This window comes from Loxodonta africana, chromosome 20 (genome assembly GCF_030014295.1).
Source record: "Loxodonta africana isolate mLoxAfr1 chromosome 20, mLoxAfr1.hap2, whole genome shotgun sequence".
Lineage (NCBI taxonomy): Eukaryota > Metazoa > Chordata > Mammalia > Proboscidea > Elephantidae > Loxodonta > Loxodonta africana.
This window is the reverse complement of record NC_087361.1, coordinates 77,445,720-77,465,000: the sequence shown is the minus strand read 5'-3', so window position 1 is coordinate 77,465,000 and position 19,281 is coordinate 77,445,720. Positions and strand designations below refer to the sequence as shown.

At 40.5% G+C, this 19,281-nt stretch overlaps 1 long non-coding RNA gene across 3 annotated transcripts in view; it reads right to left on the bottom strand.

Moving 5' to 3' along the window:
• Positions 1 to 18,583, bottom strand: part of LOC111750698 (uncharacterized) — a 62,004-nt gene extending 43,421 nt beyond the window's left edge. For all 3 annotated transcript variants that reach the window (XR_010318772.1, XR_002785762.2, XR_010318771.1), the window contains exon 1: positions 17,992 to 18,583. This is a non-coding gene — a long non-coding RNA (uncharacterized LOC111750698). The remainder of the gene's footprint in view (positions 1 to 17,991) is intronic.
• Positions 18,584 to 19,281: the final 698 nt, after the last annotated feature.

Below are 19,281 nucleotides of genomic sequence, written 5' to 3'. Positions count from 1 at the left end.
GTAATTATAGGTATGAGTTTACTGCTGTCATTTTGTTGTTGGTGCTGTTTTTTTGTGGTGTTGATAGTTTATTCTGCTTAATTTTCTATGCTGAGTTCTTTGTGTCTATGGACTTCCTTTTCATTTCTTTCTTTATTGTTGATTTTGTGTTTGCCGAGTCATATTTTTCTTTTTTATTTTGATGAGTGAGTTTGTTAGCTTCCTTTGTTGTTACCTTGAAATTTACCTTTAATTTTCAAAGTTTCAACCAGTCTTTTATTTCTTGATATCTCCTTGACTTCTCCATATGGAAGTTCTATGACTACACCATTTATTCCCTGTTTTTGTTTTGATGTTGTGTTCATTTATTTATTGCTGTCTCTGCTTCCCTATTTTCAGTTTTTTATTTTTGTTTTATTTTTGAGAATTTCTTATCTGGGTTGCTATCTGATTGATCTGTCCTGAGTCCTAGTCTTGGATTGTTGTTTGATGTTGTTGATTCTTTAATTGGAGGACTCTTGGATATTTTTTGTAATTTTGGTCTTGTTTTTACATAATCCCTTAATTTCTATTTATCTGGGAATGACCTAATTTTGCCATAGTATTTGAAAGAAAATTTTGCTGGATATTTAGTTCTTGGCTGACATTTTTTTTCCTTCAAGGTTTTATGTATGGCATCCCATTGCCTTCTTGTCTGCATGGTTTCTTCTGAGTAATCAGAGCTTAGTCTCATTGGTCCTCCTTTGTTGGTGACTTTGCATTTATCCCTTGCTGCTCTCCAGGATTTCTCATTGTCTTTAGTTTGGGCAAGTTTGATTATGATATGTCTCAGTGACTTCCTTTTGGAGTGTATCTTGTATAGGGTTCATTGAGCTTCTTGGGTAGACACCTTCTTGTCTTTCGTGGTATTAGGGAAGTTTTCTGCTAGCAAATATTCAACAATTCTCTCTGTGTTTTCCATTATCACATATCCCCTCCTCCCTTCTGGAACTCTGTTCACTCCTAGTTTTTCCTTTTGATAGTATCCCACATAATTCTTAGGCATTATTCATTTTTCTTCAATTTTTTAATTTTTTTCCTCAAACAAATTAGTGCCAAGGGATTTATCTTCAATCTCACTAATTCTGACTTCCATTGTCTCAATTCTGCTCTTATGACCTTCCATTTAAAAAAAAAAAAAAAACCCATTGCCGTCAGACGATTCCAACTCATGGCGACCCTATAGGTCAGAGTAGAACCGCCCCATAGAGTTTCCAAGGAGCACCTGGTGGATTTGAGCTGCCGACCTTTTGGTTAGTAGCTGTAGCACTTAACCACTACGTCACCAGGGTTTCCTGACCTTCTATAGAGTTGTCTAATCCTGAAATTTTATTTTTAATCTTTCAGATTTCTAGTTGCTGTTTTTTGTATGGTTTCTAGTAGCCTATTTATTCTGTCATTTTATTCTTATGTTGTTTTCCTGAATTTTTCAATTGCTTTGTCTGTGTGTTCCTTGGTTTTGTCTTCTTTGCTTTTGTTTTCCCTGATCTCTTTCTTGATATCTTGGAGAGCTGTGTACATTAGTCTTTTGAATTCTTTCTCAGATAGTTCCATTGCCTTATCTTCCTCTGGAAAGTTTTCTGGTTCTTTATTTTGGTTGTTTGTTGGAGGCCATCTTATCCTGCTTCTTTATATGGTTTGATATTGACCATTGTCTCTGGCATCAAGAAGTTACTACATTTATTTATTTATTTTATGTTTGTTTACTGCATCATGAATTTTTGTTTTGTTTTGATATATCCAAGTAGGCTGGGCCTGTGTGCTACCCTGGTTTTTAATCTGGCCATGCTGAAGCTCTCACTTCCTGTCTCCACGTGGATGGAGCAGCTACTAGGTGTATGAGCCTAGGACTCTGTTCACTGCTCTTGCAAGGCTGCTGAGGATGTAGGTGGCATTTCTGATGAGGTGATGTATCTCTTCTGCTTGTGACCTGGCCATGGGTGTATGGGATATTCTCCCTGTTGGGCTGAGTGTTGTGTGTATGCTCTGCTGCTTATCTGATATTTGGGACAAAGGTGCCTGGGTCACTGGTCACCAGGTGTGTGGTGCAGAGACTCTTGTTTACAGTCCTGGGCAGGCAGGGCTGCATGGTGGTGTTTGGAGCAGGCACAAGTCTCTGGTTGCAGTGGAGGACGATGCAGGGGGCAAGGCAAGGGGCTGTCGGCTGCCTACAGGTGTCCGGATGGAGCATGTGCCCCTGTCCACTACAGCACAGAGTGGGGGATGGGATAGTACAGCTGGTCCTTGGGTACCCATTGGATGGAGGGATTGGGGGTGCCACTGGTTCTCAGACCCTTGTCCTGGGTAGCTACATGGAGTGGTATGTACCGCTGACCCAGGCCCCCAGTGTGGGTGGTTGACAACTCTTAAGGGGCAGGGCAGTGTTGAATGCCACAGATCTGCAGCTCCCACTCAGCTGCTGCAGGTGAAAATGGGCTTCAGCTGGGAGCCCTGCCAGCTTTGTCCTAATGAGGGCATGTTCTGCTGGGTCAGCCAGCAAGGCACAGATGTGGGTGACTAGCGGGGGTGAAGGGTGCTATAAGTCCATGGACTCCCTGAGCCAGAGGCTGGGTTAAGGGGCAGGCACCTGGGACCAGCCGAAAGCTACAGGCTTAGGAGTTGGGGCAATGTCAAATGTCACAGATCTGAAGCTACCACTTGGTTGCTGCCAGTGAAAGTGGGCTTCAGCTGGGAACTCCGTCTACCTTATCCCAATGTGTGCATGCTGTGCCGACTCAGCCAGCAAGGCACTGGTTCAGGTATTTGGAGGCAGTGGAGGGTGCTGCAATCCTATGGACCCCCTGTGCCAGTGGCTTGGCTAAGGGGAGGGTGCCTCCTGGCTGGGCAGTGAGTTCCTGGCTTAGGGGTCATGGTGGTGTTGAATGCCACCACACAGGTGTTGGAATGGGGAGGTGAATAGCTGAGGGGGAGGGAGCGCTCCTTGGCCTGTGGAGCTCTTGTAGGGGGGCTAGGCTGTGGTAAATGTGGTGGGTTGGGAGCATTCACTTAGCTTTTGCAGGTCTGTTATCACTCCTGTTTGATTTTGGAGATGTGTGCAGAGCCATTCCTGCTTAGCTGCCCAGATGGAGTGGGTTTTGGCTTGCAATTCTGCACTTGCATCTGTATGTCTGCACTGTGCAGGTTTGGCTAGCAGGACACCGGCAGTCTGGTGATCCATAATTCCCTGTTTCTGCTGTTTTTGAGTTGCCTCTCCATCTACCTGTCACTCAATCCAGTTCTTCAGCTTTGTCTCTGATGATTTGGGTTCCTAGATTGTCATATATACCTGATTCACTTGTTTTTTTTTTGGTCTTTCTTGTAAGAAGGACGACAAGAAGCGTCTGACCATTCTGCCCTCTCGGCCTTCCCTCTCACTGAATTTCTTTAATTTGTGGGTTTATGGTTTCATCAAATTTGAACATTTTCCATCCATTATTTCTTCAAATATATCCCTCCCCTTCAGGGACTTCAATTAAATGTATATTAGCCACTTGAAATTGTTCCACAGATCTTTGATGCCACGCTTGTATTTTAAGATGATTTTTCAATCAGTGTTTCATTTTGGACAGATTTTATTGCTACGTGTTCAAGTTCACTAATGCTTAATATACTCTTAACCCCATTCAGTGTATTTTTTATCTCACACATTATAGTTTTCATCTCTAAACATTTGATTTGGGATTTATTTTATATTTTCCAGGTCTCTACTTAAATTTTTGAGCATATGAAATGCAGTTACAATAATTGTTTCTATGTCGGTGTTTGCTAATTCTATCATCTGCATAGGATCAGTTTCAATTGATTGACTTTTATTCTCAGTATGAGTCACATTTTCCTGCTTTTTTTTTTTTTTTTAACATTCCTGGTAATCTTTGATTGAATGAAAGACATTTTAAATTTTGCCTTGTTGGGTTCTGGATGGTTTTCATTTTTTTAATTTTTGCAACTGTTTTTGAGCTTTGCTCTGGAGTACTTAGAAAGTGTTTGATAACTTTGAGTCTTGCTTTTAAGATTTGTTAGTTGGGAGGAGAGCAGTGTTTAGCCTAGGGCTAATTTTTCTTCACTACTAAGCGAAGACCCATTTGAGTATTCCACTAATCCCTTGTGAATTATAAGGTTATGCATTCTGGTTGGTGGGAGTGCCCACTGTTTCTTTCTTTGAGTGGGCACCAGATACTGCTCCCTCTAATCCTCTTGAATGTTCTTTTCCTGACCTTGGATAGTTGCCTTATATGCAAGTACTGATCTGCATTCTGATAAATACTCCAAGTGGCACTCTCCAGCTCTCCTGAGTTCTCTTCCTGTAGATCTTCCTTGTCTCTTACACCCTGTCCTGTACACTCTAGCCATGCTAGTCACTCTGAACTCTTGGTTTCATCTCCTTAACTCAATTCAGGTGGAATTCTCTATGCTTTACCTGGGTTTCTCCCCCTTGCTCCATGACTTGTAGTCTCTCTCAAGGCAGTGAGTCAGGGAAATTGTAGAGCTTACCTTGTTTATCTTCCATCTTTTAGGGATTATTGTTCTCTAAGGCCTAATGTCCAATATCTTGAAAACCATTGCTTTATATATGTTGTCCTTTGTTGTTGATTCAGGTAGGAGAGTAAATCTCATTTTTGTTTCTCCATCTTGGCCAGTACTGGAGGTCCCATATACTTTTAATTCTAAACTTATTACAGATAAATCTAACTCATCATTACTCTTATTGTACCTGTTTCTTTTTCTATGTATCTTGCCTCTGTTAGAGTAATTCAGATCCTGAAAATCATCATTGAATCCTCCTTCCCTATATACAACTATTGGAAAATTTAAGCCATTTATTCATTCAACAAACAGACACTGAGCGCCTAATATGTGCCAGGCACTTTTCTGGATGCTAAAGATACAGAAGGGACAGGACAGATGTACTATCTACCCTTATAGGACTTATGTTTTAATGCTAGGAGGAACAGACAATGAGTAAATAAATCTTTTAAAAAAAAGATATTTTACATTGTTATATCTGCTAAGAAACAAAGCGGATGATATGGTAGTGATTTGAGGACTACAGGGGGTTTCTTTTGGCGTGAGATTTTGCAAAGACTTTTCTGATGATGGGTCCTTTGGGCTGTTGCTTGAAAGAATAGAGGAAGCCAGACACAGAAAACTGAAGGTAGAAGTCATTCTTGGTGTAGGAAACAGAAAGTTAACTTGATTTGTGGGAAGAATAGGACATTTTCCAGGGTGCCAGGAGAGTATTGAGGGAGTGAGATCATGATTCCATAGACAGCCTGACAAGTTGGAAGGCATCAAACCTCGGGCTCTTATGGAGCTTACATTTTAAGGGGGAAGAAACAGACAACAAAAATTAGACAATATAATGTCTGATTGAGACAAATGATATGAAGAAAAAGAGAGCAGGGTAGGGGATAGAAAACTGTGGAATAGAGTAGCTATTTGGATAGGCTGCTCCAGGTGCTCTATGAGTAATTCATTTGAGGAGGCACTTGACAATACAGGGAGCAAGCTGTGAGCCTACTGTGGAGAACAGCATTTAAAGTAGAGAAAACATAAAATGTAAGAACAGTGATGGGACCATACCTGGCTTTCCAAAAAACTCTGTGAAGATCAGTGTGCCTTGAGACAGTTGATGAGACTGAGAAGATGAGACTGAAGAGAGATTCAGATGCTCAAACGATACGACCCTTATAGGAAGAAAAGACTTTGGATTTCATTCTACATGTGATGAGACGGTATCGGAGGATTTTTAACAAGGGTATATGTGTGAAAGAAGTGATGTAATATTTTAAAGGATAATGCTAGATGCTGTGTAGAAATCGATGAATTAAGGAGTCAAGACTGGTAGCTGGCTTGGTCAAGGGTGGTATATTAGCAGTGATAATAAATGATCCAGTTCTATAATATTTAAAAAAAAGTGCTTGGTAATATTTGCTGAATTAGATATGGGGTCTGAGAGAGAGGAATAAAGATTTATTCCAAGTTTTTAGCCTAAATAGTGGTATAATATGTTAACACGGGTAACAATGGAGAAGAGAGTTTTGGTGGGGATAACTAAATTATATTAAGTTTGAGATGCCTATTAAATATGCAAGTGAGGATGTCAAGTGGGCAGTTAGATATTCAATTGTGTAGTTCAGAGATGAGATTGGAATAGAAAGCAAATATTTCAGAGTTATTATTTCGTTTTTGTTAGCACACACATGCTGTTGCACAGAGACATGAAGTAAAATCAGCCATAAAGCCTATTGTCGTGCTTGCGTTTTTACCTGAGATTATTTTTTTAATTTAAACACTAAAAAGAAATTTTAAAAGAAATATCTATTACGAAGTTAATGAATTTAGTCAATATTTTCTATGAATGATTTGAAATGTTGGTTTAATTTTAACTAGACAAATGCAGTTGCCTCACCCTGGCCTTTATATTCTTGTATCTGAGTTGACTAGCTTGCACATCACATCTGTGTCTACTTATCTACCTAGTTATCCAGCCATTTAGGGAGACTTAAACAATCTGTGAGTAATACAGTGTCTAAAAGAAGCAAAGCCTTTATTTATAAAGACTTGATGGTAGCCTAGGAGAAATGGTATTATGGAAGTTTGCAGGATTAGGAAGGGAATGGAAATAAGTGCTTGGTATAAGTGTATCACTCACCCCCAAGTGTCTAGGGTCCTTCTTGTGAAGCTCTTCACACACAAAAGCAGCTTGTGGGGGCAGGGCCAAGATGGAGAACTAGCCAGTAGCTTCTGCCGATCCATTTTACAATGAAGATCCCCCAAAATAAGTGAATCAATTATATACATGACAAGCTAGAATCCCTGAGCATCAAAGGCAAAATTAAGTAATCAATCTGAGTGACTGGGGAGGAAGAGATGGTACAGAAGCAGCAATGAATTGCTGAGCCTGCTCAGTGCCTCAGCTCCCATTCCTTGGTGCTGTTCTTTGGTGAGAGTGCTGTGGGGCTGATGATAGTCCCCTTAGACATGGCAGCTTCAGCAAAAGAAGGCAAGCAGAGTGGTGCACTCCTGACTCTGTGGTGGGTCTACAAGGGGGCTGGCTGCATTTAGGAAGTGGCTGCTTCAGTGAAAGAAGGCAAGCACAGGATGCACCCCTAACCCCCTCGGGCAATCTCAGCGGGGACCCAGCCAGGGCACACAGGCACCACACGCCTCTGGAATCTGAGATAAAAAAGCATTCTCCACACAAGATAAGTGATTTTATCTAATTTACAGAGCAAATCTAACAGCTCCCTCTTTTGAAAGAACTCTCTCCTATCTATCAGATCCCTCCCCGCTCTGCACCAGCTAACTTCATTAACAGTTGATTTCCCTGGGCCTGAAATAGAACCGAATGTGTTCTCTGAGCCATATTCCTGGCCTGGGAGAAGGAATAAATTAACAAACGAGGGGAAAAATACTCTGCAGACTCCCCTAATCTGGAAGCTCAGAGCAGAAGTGGCTCCAATTCAGGCATAAGAGATCCACAGACTTTGTCTCTAACCCCTATGTGGATTCAGGTGGCTATTGTATTGCAAGGGCAAATCTGCCTGAAGTCTGACTGTATCTGTTTCAGCTGAGTGGGGAGAGGCAGGTTTTGGAGGTCTGATACCACTCTGCCTAGTAAACAGGGCCTTCACCTACCCACAGTAGGGGCCTGAGGACTGGAGGCTCTATCCATGCCACCTAGCCACCTGTGAAAGGATAGTGGTGCCTACCAGTCCTTACAGACATAAGCATTGGGTGCCAAAGGTAAAGCTGCAGAGACTATCCACCAGAGTGCTCTAAAGAACAGAGACACTCCTTCCTTACTGACACTTGGGGGAAGACTGTCAGCCCCTGCCTCCTCAGAGTGTGACCCACTGCCATTACCAGAAACCACTGCATACACCCATCACCATTGCTCCTCTAAGATACTGGGTGAGAGCCTACACCACACACTAGGTGACCAACTATCAGGACACCTGAGCTGAATCTATACAAGAATACTGAATGGACTCCTAGACTCATATACCTGGTAACAGCTCTAGCCATCTGGTAACAGGACATTAGTGCTTCAAGGCTCCAATAACCAAGTCAGCTCACTCTAGTAGCATATTTGCCTATATTGAAGCAAAACAAAGCAAGAAACTAGGACACAGTGAGCAAACATAAAGTAAATTAATACAATAACTTATAGATGGCTCAGAGACAACAGTCGATATCAAATCACATAAAGAAGCAGACCGTGATTGCTTCAACAAACTCCCAAAACAGAGAATCGACTCTCCCAGGTGAAGATGTATTCCTAGAATTACCAGATGTAGAATACAAAAGATTAATATACAGAACTCTTCAAGACATCAGGAATGACATCAGGAATAACATCATGAAAGAGATCAGACAACAAACAGAAAAAGCCAAGGAACACACAGATAAAGCAGCTGAAGACATTAAAAAGATTATTCAAGAACATAATGAAAAATTTAACAAACTGCAAGAATCCATAGAGAGACAGCATTCAGAAATTCAGAAGATTAACAATAAAATTACAGAATTAGACAACCTAATAGAGAGTCAGAGGAGCAGAATTGAGGAAAAGGAATGCAGAATTTGTGAAACTGAAGATAAATCACTTGGCACCAATATATTTGAAGAAAAATCAGATAAAAGAATTCTAAAAAAATGAAGAAACCCTAAGAATCATGTGGGACTCTGTCAAGAAGAATAACTTGTGAGTGATTGGAATACCAGAACAGAGAGGGATAACAGAAAATACAGAGAGAATTGTTAAAGATTTGTTGGCAGAAAAGTTCCCTGATATTGTGAAAGATGCAAGGATATCTATCCAAGATGTTCACTGAACCCCATACAAGGTAGATCTCGAAAGAAAGTCACCAAGACATATTACCATCAAACTTGCCAAAACCAAAAATAAAGAGAAAATTCTAAGAGCAGCTAGGGATAAGCGAAAAGTTATCTACAAAGGGTAATCAATAAGAATAAGTTTGGACTACTCGGCAGAAGCCATGCAGGCAAGAAGGCAATGGGATGGCATATATAAAGCACTGAAGGAGAAAAATTGCCAGCCAAAAATCATAGAGCCAGCAAAACTCTCAGATATGAAGGCGAAATTAAGACATTTACAGACAAACAGAAGCTTAGGGAATTTGCAAAAACCAAACCAAAACTACAAGAAATATTAAAGGGAATTCTCTGGATAGAAAGTCAATAATATCAGATATCAACCCCACACTAGGACACAGAACAGAGCAACCAGATATTGACTCAGATAGGGAAATCATAAAAATAAATCAAGATTAAAAACAAACAAAAAAATGCTCAAAACAGGGAATCAGTGATGTCCTTATGTAAAAGATGACAATAATCAATAAAGAGGGACTAAATAAAGCAGGCATAGATCTTCCATATAGAGAGGAAATTAAGGCAATACAGGGAGATACAAGTTAGGTTTAAACTTAGCAAAATAGGAATAAATATCAAGGTAACCACAAAGACCAACAATCCTACACTTCAAAAGAAAAAACAAGATACTCAGCAAAACAAATTCAACCACAATGAAAAAGAGGAACACAATTTCACAAAGAAAAACTTCTCAACACAAAAAAGTAAGTGGAAAAATGAAACTCAACACACAAAAAAGGGCACCAAAACGGCAGCACTAAACTCATACCTATCGGTAATCACACTGAATGTAAATAGACTCAATGCACCAATAAAGAGACAGAGAGTTGCAGAATGGATAAAAAACACGATCTGGCTATATGCTGCCCACAAGAGACACACCTTAGACTTAAAGACAAACTAAAATTCAAAGAATGGAAATAAATATATCAAGAAAACAACAAGAAAAAAAAAAGCAGAAGTGGCTATACTAATTTCTGACAAAACAGACTGCAAACTTAAATCTATCACAAAGGATAATAAAGGGCACTATATAACAATTAAAGGGACAACATACCAGGAGGATATTACCATTTAAAATATTTATGCACCCAACGAGGGGCTTCAAGATACATAAAACAAACTAGATAACTGGGAGCTCCTAAAAGTCAAACACCTATGCTCATCCAAAGACTTCACCAAAAGAGTAAAAAGATTACCCACAGACTGGGAAAAATTTTTAGCTATGACATCTCTGATCAGCGGCTCATCTCTAAAATCTATGTTACTGCAAAAACTCAACTACAAAAAGACAAATAACCCAATTAAAAAATGGGCAAAGGATATTAACAGGCACTTCGGTAAAGAAGATATTTAGGTAGCTAACAGATACATGAGGCAATGCTCATGTCTATTAGCCATTAAAGAAATGCAAATCAAAACTACAATGAGATTCCATCTCACTCCAATGAGGCTGGCACTAATCCAAAAAACACAGAATAAATGTTGAAAACGTTGTGGAGAGACTGGAACACTTAAACACTGCTCATGGGAATGTAAAATGGTACAACCACTTTGGAAATCGATTTGGCGCTTCCTTAAAAAGCTAGAAGTAGAACTACCTTATGATCCAGCAATCCCATTCCTTGGAATACATCCTAGAGAAGTAAGAGCCGTCACACGAACAGATATATGCACACCCACGTTCATTGCAGCACTGTTTACAATAGCAAAAAGATGGAAGCAACCAAGGTGCCCATCAATGGATGAATGGATAAATAAATTATGGTATAGTCACACAATAGAATACTATGCATCAATAAAGAACTACGGTGAATCTGTGAAACATTTCATAACACGGAGGAACCTGGAAGGCACTATGCTGAGTGAAATTAGTCAGATGCAAAAAGACAAATATTATATAAGACTACTATCATAGGAACTCAAGAAATAGTCTGAACAGAGAAGAAAATATTCTTTGAAGGTTATGAGAGGGAGGAGGGAGAGAGAGGGGGAGACAAGAACTAATTTGGGTGAAGGGATGGTCAACACACAATACAGGAGAAGTCAGCACAACTGGACTCTACCAAAAGTAAAGAAGTTTCCTGAATAAACCAAATGCTTCGAAGACCAGAGTACCAGAGGCCGGGGTTTGGGGACAATCTTCAGGGGACCTCTAGGTCAATTGGCATAATAGAAACTATTAAGAAAAAATTCTGCATCCCGTTCTTGAGAATGGTGTCTGGGGTCTTAAATGCTAGCAAGGGGCCATCTAAGATGCAACAATTGGTCTCAACCCACCTGGAGCAAAGGAGAATGAAGAACACCAAAGACACAAGGTAAGTATGAGCCCAAGAGTCAGAATGGGCCACATAAATCAAAGATTACATCAGCCTGAGACCAGAAGAACTAGCTGGTGCCGAGCTACAGCTGATGACTGGCATGACAGGGGGCACATCAGAAAATCCCTGAAGGAGCAGGAGAGCAGTGGGATGCAGATCCCAAATTCTAGTAAAAAGATCAAACTTAATGGTCTGACTGAGACCAGAGGGACCTCAGAGGCCATGGTCCCCAGATCTTCTGTTAGCCCAAGACAGGAACAATTCTTGAAGCCAACTCCAACAGACAGGGAATGGACTAGACTACAAGACAGAAAATGATACTGGTGAGGAGTGGGCTTCTTGGATAAAACAGACACAGTAGATGATGTGTGCAGCTCCTGTCTGGAGGGGAGATGTGAAGGCAAAGAGGGACAGAAGCTGGCTGAATGGACACAGAAACACAGGGTGGAGGGAGGGAATGTGCTGTCTCATAAGGGGAAGAGCAATTAGGAGTATATTGCAAGGTGTATGTAAGGTTTTGTATGAGAGACTGACTTGATGTATAAACTTTCACTTAAAAAAAAGAAAAGCAGCTAGTAAGGATCTAGCAGGCCCCCTTGATGGTCCTTTCTCCCAGTCTTACAAAGGAAACACTCTAATTATCTGACTGGCAAGTAGGTAAAGGAAGAAAATGGAGAAAAAAATTATGTTGCCTTTCCACCATATAACTTCCCATTAATGATGTCATGAGTACTGATGCACAATCTGAGGCAGCATTTTAATGGATAGGTAGCTATGTAGCTCCTCTCTGCCAAGAGTGAAGTGAATCAGTCAAGTAAGACTCTCCTACTCTGTTAGCACTCCGATTCTTAGCATCTTCTTACGCTACCTTCCATTTTGTCCTTGAACTTAATAAATCGAGCAGTGAGGCTAAACCATAATGCCTGCTGCTGGGTCTTAAAAAATTTGTTTTGTTTTTGGACATCTTGAATTTAATCAGGGACTCTTTACTGGGTACCTCTAGGACAGCTAGTTCTGATCTGGAGGCTTGAGTTTTTTAGTTTGGGCAGATGAGTTCCTTAAATGACAGTTTTTATTGGACAGACTAGGTAAGTTTAACCAAGTAGTAGAAGCCAACAACCCCAACACCTCAGAAACTTAACAGGACAAAAATTAATTTCTTGCAAATACTGCATGTCCAACATAGATTGGCAGAGATTCTTTCTCTCTCAGCCCATTGTAGTCACTCAGAGACCAGCTACTGGAGGCCCCAGCTGCCTCCAGGATCACTTGGCAGGGGGACAGTAATTTGGTGAATCATGCACTGGCTCTCAATGCCACTACCTAGAAGTAATGCATCCTTTGCACTTATATTTTATTGGTCTAAGCAACTAGGAAAATTGAAAATGGTCAAAAATGAAATGGAATGTAAACATCGATATCCTAGGCATTAGTGAGCTGAAATGGACTGGTATTGGCCATTTTGAATCAGACAATTATATAGTCTACTATGCTGGTAATGACAACTTGAAGAGGAATGGTGTTGCATTCATCATCAAAAACAACGTTTCAAGATTTATCCTGAAGTACAATGCTGTCAGTGATATGATAATATCCATATGTCTACAAGGAAGACCAGTTTATACGACTATTATTCAAATTTACGCACCAAACACTAGGGCCAAAGATGAAGAAATAGAAGATTCTTATCAGCTGCTGCAGCCTGAAATTGATCAAACATGCAATCAAGATGCATTGATAATTACTGGCGATTGGAATGCGAAAGTTGGAAACAAAGAAGGATCAGTAGTTGGAAAATATGGCCTTGGTGATGGAAATAATGCCAAAGATCGAATGATAGAATTTTGCAAGACCAACGACTTCTTCATTGCAAATACCTTCTTTCAACAACATAAACGGTGACTATACACATGGACCTCACCAGATAGAACACAGAAATCAAATTGACTACACCTGTGGAAAGAGACAGTGGAAGAGCTCAAATCATCAGTCAGAACAAGGCCAGGGGCCGACTGTGGAACAGACCATCAATTGCTCATATGCAACTTCAAGCTGAAACTGAAGAAAATCAGAGCAAGTCCACGAGAGCCAAAATATGACCTTGAGTATATCCCACCTGAATTTATAGACCATCTCAAGAATAGATTTGACGCATTGAACACTACTGACTGAAGACCAGATGAGTTGTGGAATGACATCAAGGACATCATCCATGAAGAAAGCAAGAGGTCACTGAAAAGGCAGGAAAGAAAGAAAAGATGTCAGAGGAGACTCTGAAACTTGCTCTTGAGTGTCAAGCAGCTAAAGCAAAAGGAAGAATTAATGAAGTAAAAGAACTGAACAGAAGATTTCAAAGGGTGGCTGGAGAAGACAAAGTAAAGTATTATAATGACATGTGCAAAGAGCTGGAGATGGAAAACCAAAAGGGATGAACACGCTCGGCTTTTCTCAAGCTGAAAGAATTGATAAAAAAATTCAAGCTTCGAGTTGCAATAGTGAAGGATTCCATGGGGTATACATTAAACGATGCAGGAAGCATCAAAAGAAGATGGAAGAAATACACAGAGTCATTATACCAAAAAGAATTAGTTGATGTTAAACCATTTCAAGAGGTGGCATATGATCAGGAACTGATGGTACTGAAGGAAGAAGTCCAAGCTGCTCTGAAGGCATTGGCAAAAAACAAGGCTCCAGGAATTGATGGACTATCAATTGAGATGTTTCAACAAACAGGTGCAGCGCTGGAGGTGCTCGCTCGTCTGCGCCAAGAAATATGGAAGACAGCTTCCTGGCCAACTGACTGGAAAAAGGTCCATATTTATGCCTATTCCCAAGAAAGGTGATCCAACCGAATGTGGAAATTATAGAACAATATCATTAATACCACATGCAAGCAAAATTTTGCTGAAGATCATTCAAAAATGGCTGCAGCAGTATATCGACAGGGAATTGCCAGAAATTCAGGCCAGTTTCAGAAGAGGTCGTGGAACCAGGGATATCATTGCTGATGTCAGATGGATGCTGGCTGAAAGCAGAGAATACCAGAAGGATGTTTACCTGTGTTTTATTGACTATTCAAAGGCATTTGACTGTGTGGATCATAACAAACTATGGATAACATTGAGAAGAATGGGAATTCCAGAACACTTAATTGTGCTCATGAGGAACCTTTACACAGATCAAGAGGAGGTTGTTCAGACGGAACAAGGGGGTACTGATTGGTTTAAAGTCAGGAAAGGTGTGCGTCAGGGTTGTATTCTTTCACCATAGCTATTAAATCTGTATGCTGAGCAAATAATCCGAGAAGCTGGACTATATGAAGATAAATGGGGCATCAGTTTTGGAGGAAGACTCATTAACAACCTGCGTTATGCAGATGACACAACCTTGCTTGCTGAAAGTGAAGAGGAGTTGAAGCACTTACTAATGAAGATCAAAGACCACAGCCTTAAGTATGGATTGCACCTCAACATAAAGAAAACAAAAATCCTCACAACTGGACCAATGAGCAACACCATGATAAATGAAGAAAAGATTGAAGTTGTCAAGGATTTCATTTTACTTTGATCCACAATCAACAGCCATGGAAGCAGCAGTCAAGAAATCAAAGGACACATTGCACTGGGTAAATCTGCTGCAAAGGAACTCTTCAAAGTCTTAAAGAGCAAAGATGTCACCCTGAACACTAGGGTGTGCCTGGCCCAAGTCATTGTATTTTCAATGGCATCATATGCATGTGAAAGCTGGACAATGAATAAGGAAGACTGAAGAAGAGTTGACGCCTTTGAATTGTGGTGTTGGCAAAGAATATTGAGTATACCATAGACTGCTAAAAGGACCGACAAATCTGTCTTGGAAGAAGTGTGGCCAGAATGCTCCTTACAGGCAAGGATGGCGAGACTGCGTCTTACATACTTTGGACATGTTGTGAGGAGGGATCAGTCTCCGGGGAAGGAAATCATGCTTGGCAGAGTACGGGGTCAGCGGAAAAGAGGAAGGCCCTCAACGAGGTGGACTGACACAGTGGCTGCAACAATGAGCTCAAGCATAACAACGATTGTAAGGATGATGCAGGACTGGGCAGTGTTTCGTTCTGTTGTGCATGGGGTCGCTATGAGTCCAAACCGACTAGATGGCACCTAACAACAACAACAACAACAACAACAACAAGCAAGTACGATGGCAGGACTATTCAGTTTTGAGCAGAGAATAACCAAGCCACATTGTTAAACCAGATGTTGGGTCTTGGAGTTGTGGCTGCGTTATTAGGTCAAAATTAAAGCCACACCAGCCATTATCTGGGGTTATAGGAGCTGTGGGTCTCATGATACGAAGCCAGGAACACAGGTCAGGAAAGTATTCTAAGAATGGGAGAACCCAAGGAGAGACTTAGCTGAGCTAAGTTTAAACTTCTGGGCTGCAACAGAAGACTAGAGAGGCAGATAACAGAGCAAAGGATACATGTTGTCATTGTTGTCAGATGCTGTTGAATCACCCCAACCTCCGAAGACCTCATGTGCAACAGGAGGAAACACTGCCCAAGCCTGCAGCACCCCAAGCCTGCAGCACCCCAAGCCTGCAGCACCCCGTGGTAGGTCGCAGGTCTGACCACTGTGATTCATAAGGTTTTCACTGGATGATTTTCAGGAGTAGATCACCAGGCCCTTCTTCCCAGTCCCTCTTAGTCTGGAAGCTCCACTGAAACCTATTGAGCATCACAGTAACGCACATAGTGACACACCCCTGACAGGTGAGTGGCGGCTGTGTGTAAGGTGCTTTGGCTGAGAGTCAAACCCAGCTCTCCTCCATGGAAGGTGATAATCTACTACAGAACCACCACTGTCCACTGAGAATATCTAGAAGCTTTCTATATTCATCTCCTGTTCCACCCAGTATTTATTCAAGTGTTAATTCTGAAGGACACAGAATATCTAGTTCTTTCTAGCCTCCTATGTTTAGGTGAAACTCTTGACCTCAAAGAACTTAAAATTAAGTAGATTCTGACGCTTTTCACATGATTTTAGAAAATTGTAATAATGGACATTTTAGTTAACTATATGCTTTATCTCTGCCACATACTATGTATGAGAAGAATTAATTAAACATCTATTAACCTTTAATCCCATAATAAGTTATCCATGGTTATTGTTCTAGAAGTAGAACGATTAACATTTATTGAGAGCTAGGCATTTGATATATATCATATCATTTGATTTTCACATCAAGCCTTTGAATTCAACATGAGGAATTTGATGCTCAGAGACTGTTTTCCAATTTGCCATGGGAAGTGCTTACTATATTCCATGTCCTGTTTTCCATGCATTACGCATTTTACAGAGATTATCTCATTTATTTCTCACAAAAACCTTATGAGGTATCTAGATAATTATTTCACAAGCAAGGAAACAAAAGGTTAGATAACTTTACCAAAGTTCACAAAGTTAAATATGGAAGAGTGGATTTATAATTACATCCGTTTGGCAAATCTGATTCCCTTACCCCAAGCTATCCTTGTTTATTGAGAAAAAATCTTAAACTAACAGTAATAAACCACCTATTTCCACAGCTCCATCTTCATCCATGACTTACTTTCTCTCCACTTATTTTCCTGCCTATATTGCCACTTGGATGTTCTGCCCTTTGTCAATAACAATGAATTTATAATAGAAAACTCTAACTGTATTTTCAAGCATGAAAGACGTTTATTGCTTTCTTAACAAGAAGTCTGGAGTTGGTGATTTCAGGGTTGATTCATCAAAATCCTGGGTCAATTTTTGTGTGTGTGTGTGTGTGATTCTCTGGGGCTTCTCCTCATGTTGGCAAGGTGGCTGCCACAGCTCAAGGCATCATGTCCTCACATATCAGAGCCCATGGACAGGAAGTAAGGAGGCACCAAGGTAGAAGGAGGGAAAGAGAAGAAAGAGAGAGAGGTGGAGAGGAAGAAGGAAAAGCAGAGGGAGAGGAAAAGGGGGGAGAGAGATCTTGGCTGCCTCTTTTCTTTATCAGATAAGAAATCTCTTTTCTAGAAGCCCATGCAATGGAAGCCATCACTCGCCTTTTACTGCTCATAACTGGTTCACATAACAATCTCTAGCTGCAAAGCAGTGTGAGAAAGAAGTATCTGACTTTTTCAAAATGTACTGTGGGTGGTGAAAAGGGAGGAGCAGTTAGGGAACTAAGGTTAGACAGCTTAACCCACTGTGTCTGCCACATGCCTCTCACGCAATATTAAGTGAGTCAAAAATAGTTCATAAGTTTAGCTCTAGAATTTACCCATTGCCCCGTTCCAATATCACAACCATTCTTCAATTCAAAATTCAAAAAATTATGTCATCCAGTTTACCAACAAGTCCTAGTTTTCATGTTTTCTTTTGGTTCCTCTATGAAAGTGCCATAAAATTAACTTTCAATTTCAATACAAAAAGCCTTCCTACATTGAGCCTTTCCATCTTCAAATCTCATACTGCAGGAAGTATTCTCCCATGAATACAAATGATTATGTAACACACATACTAACCTACATTATTAGAAGAATAATTCCTTTCATAACGATGAGCGCAGAACTGGGTCCTATGAGGTGGAGGTTAAAAATTTCCCAAATGTCCTACCTTTCCAAGCTGCTGTACCACTCCATCATCTCTAACATCAACTACTCCTTCTCCCGTAACATCACCTACTTTCCCTCTTGTCTTTGGGTTCCCTTATTAGCTGCAATGTCTCACAGAACTCAAACCATATAAAAGAAATGGCTCACACAGTTGTGGAGGCTGGCAAGTCCCAAATTCGTGGGTCAGGCGTAGGCTTCTCCCTGGCCCTCAGTCTCAGTCCAAAGGCACGCAGCTTTCTCGCTCTGTGGGCTGAGAAAGTCCACTGTGCCTTCTCCTGGAGTCTCTCTAGCTGGTCTCTTGTTCCTTTGTGGTAGTGGGCTGTCTTTCTGCTCTGGCCCTCTTTTAAGGCAAAACTGACCAATCCCCTTGGTGGGCCACAATTATCTTATTTTCACAGCCCCGCCCAATCATCTGGGTGGGAGTTACAAGACCGTGGCAAGAAAGGCCATACTAAATAATTTATCACACCACGGTCGCCCACTTTCTTCCCGTTTATCATCAGTCTCACCAAATTATTTCTCTTTTTTGTCAAAATTAAGGACTGAGATCATCTATGAAGTCTTCTTAAAGGAGTGTGACCTAACTAAACACCTCGAGCACTCCAGGAATTCCTTTATCTGGTCTTTTTTTTTGCCTCATTGTACTTTACTGAGAGCATTTAAGCTCTGTATCATATTTTTATGCAAATGACACACATATTCTATATTTGTTTGCCAACTGCGCCCTCTCCCCCATGAAGTATTTTTATAAGCACACCATGCTAATTTTTTTTTCTCAGCAACATGTAAAAAAAAAAAAAGGCATAGTGGAACTTAAGAAAATATTTAATGGGAGGAGGGTGTGGTTGGCAAACAAATGTAAAAGGTGAGCATTATTTTCATAAAAATATGATCCATTGTAATTGGGTTTATATTGTACAGTTAGTCCCTGGGTGACAAATGTTAGACTTATGGACAACTCGTACTTAAAAATGGACTGCCATAAAGCCTATTATATTAAAAAATTGAGTTAAATACAGTGATTGCTAACAGCTAATACAGGTACTACTTTGTGATGCTCATGAAAATATTGCACTGCTTGGAAGTGTTTCTTAAGTGTTTATATGCATAAAAAGGTAAAATATATACCATATACTAAGACAAATATTTGACTGAAGCTAGAGAAGAACCAAGTGTACTTGTTTTGACTTAGCTACAAATTTGACTTAAAGACAGACTTAGGAATCTCGTTGGAAGCCTGGGGACTGCCTGTAGTTCTGAACTTTTTTCCTATTAGTAGTTCATTCAACAAATATTTACTGAGTGCTCACTATATGTCAGCCATTCTCCCATGTGCTTGGGTGAATCATAGAATAAAATAGAGCAAATCCATATCCTTGTCAACATTTGTTGTTGTTGTTTTTTTTTAACCTTATTTATACTGATGGGGGTGAAGTG